The sequence below is a fragment of the Anarhichas minor genome, unplaced genomic scaffold (genome assembly GCF_050575085.1).
Source record: "Anarhichas minor isolate MPS153535 unplaced genomic scaffold, ASM5057508v1 ptg000131l, whole genome shotgun sequence".
Taxonomy (NCBI): Eukaryota; Metazoa; Chordata; class Actinopteri; order Perciformes; family Anarhichadidae; genus Anarhichas; species Anarhichas minor.
Genome location: NW_027466577.1, coordinates 157,501 through 160,000, shown reverse-complemented (window position 1 = coordinate 160,000; position 2,500 = coordinate 157,501).

The following is a 2,500-nucleotide window of genomic DNA, read 5'->3' as shown; positions in this document are numbered from 1 at the left end:
GAAAAATGTGTGAAGGAGTTAGAGAGAGAGTGGATGGGAGATGTGTATGTAAACAATGGGGACATTTATTCTAGGGGAGTGGCTATTTTGGTTAAAAGGGGAGAGGTTGAGAATGTGAGGAAATGTGAGGATGATGGTGATGGGAGAGTGATAGGGATTACTTTTGAACACCTGGGTAAGAAATTGAAAATGTTGAATGTGTATGCACCAAATGAGGAAAAGGAGAGAAGGGAGTTTTTTGAGAGGATGGCGGGAATGTGCGGGAAAGAATGTGTAATTGTGGGTGACTTTAATGTGTGGTGTGGAAGGCTGGATGAATCTGCAAGTGTGTGTTTCAAAAGCGACTCCTCAAGAAGAGTATTGAAGGAGGTAATGAGAGCGAATGGACTGGTAGATGTGTGGAGGGAAAAGAACCCAAGAGGGCGCGTATTTACAAGGAGACAGATGGTGAAAGGGGAATTAAAACAGAGTAGGATTGATTTAGTTTTGAGTACGGAGAGTCTAGCAAGTAAAATGGGGGGAATTGATTACAAGGTAACTACTCTTAGTGACCACGTGGTGCTAAAATTTAGATTAGGGCATGGGTGTGAGAGGAGGGGGGGAGGTGTGTGGTGCCTGAATGGGATGTTGCTCAAAGAAGAAAGGTACAAGGAAAAGGTGAGAGAATGTATAATGGTGAGAAAGAATGAGAGTATGTATGAGGAGGATATGGGGAGATGGTGGGAGGAGATGAAGGAGGAGCTAAAGAATTTGAGCATGAGCTACAGCAGGGATAGGAATAGAAGGGAAAGAGGGAGGGAAAGGAGACTAAAGGAAGAGTTAGTTAGAGAAGCAGAGAGGGTGGACCAGGGGGTAGGGCACGCATTAGAACGGTATAATAAAATTAAAAATGAGCTGGAGGAGGTAGAACAGAAGAGATGCATGGGGGCAATAGTTAGAAGTAGGGCTAGATATGTGGTTGAGGGAGAGAAATGTACAGCATTCTTTTTAGGTTTAGAGAGGGCGAAACAGAAAAATAATTATTTGGAGCAGGTGGAAGGGAAAAATGGAGAAAAGATAACGGATTTTGTAGGGATAGTTGGAAGAGTAGAAGAATTTTATAGTGAACTATTTAGGAAAGAAGAGGTTGATGAAGAGTGCATGAAACATGTGCTGGAGAAAATGGAGACTAAGATGAGCGAAGATGCGAAGGAGATGTGCGAAGGAGAGATAAGGATAGGTGAAATAGAGGCAGCCATATTAGGGTTAGGCAGGAATAAGAGTCCAGGGCTAGATGGGTTAGTGGGAGAGTTTTACATAGAGTTTAAAGAGGAACTAGCGCCACTGTTGGACAGATTGTTTAAATGGATAGAAGAGAAGGACGAGATGCCGGTTAGTATGGCGACAGGGTTAGTTAGTATTATATATAAGAAAGGGAGTAGGGATAGACTTGAAAACTATAGGCCGCTTAGCTGTTTAAACAGTGACTATAAAATACTAGCAAGAGTGCTAGCAAATAGGATTAAGAGGGTGATAGGGACAATAGTGGGAAGCACGCAGGCTTACAGTATACCAGGGAGGGATATAGCAGACACAATCAGCAGCATTAGGGACACAATAGAACACATGAAGGGAGGGGAGGGGGGGATAGTGATGAGTTTAGATTTGAACAAAGCATTTGATAGGGTAGATCATGGATACCTGTATGGAGTATTAGGAAAAGTAGGGTTTGGGCAGCAGTTAGTAGGATGGATCAAAAGATTGTATGATAAAGCTGTTAGTTGCGTCAAAATTAATGGGATAGTCACAGGTAATTTCAGATTAGAGAGGTCGGTTAGACAAGGGTGTCCACTGTCGGCCCTGCTGTACTCACTGTCGGCAGAGCCACTAGCTGCACTGCTGAAGCAAAATAAAAAGGTCAGAGGCATAGACTTACCAGGAGGGCAAGTGAGTCTATTATACCAGTATGCGGACGACACAACAGTAACAGTACAAGACAGTGAAAGTGTCCTTGAGGTTTTACAAAGTGTAGGAGTTTATGGTAGAGCATCAGGAGCAAAGCTAAACATAGAAAAGTCAGAAATGATGTATGTTGGAGTCAATGGAGAAAGGAGGAAGGATATAGGATTGAAAGAGAGGAAGGACTATTTTAGGGTGTTAGGGGTGAATTTAGGGGTTGAAGGCAGAGAAGGGAGAGACATGCAGTATGAAGGGATAATGAATAGCATAAAGAAGACATTAAGGTTTTGGAGACTTAGGAAGTTGAAGTTGAAGGGGAAAGTGGTGGTAGTGAATGGCCTGATAATGAGCAAACTTGTGTATGCAATGACTGTGTTGGATGTGCCTGAGCGAGTGCTAAAGGAGACAGAGAAAATGGTGAGTGAGTTTCTCTGGGGTGGGAGAGGTGTCAGAATAGCCAGGGAAGTGATGGAAAACGAATACAAGGATGGTGGGTTGAAGCTGATTAATTTAGAAAAGAAAAAGAATGCACTTCGGTTGAAAATGATGACAAGATATGTAA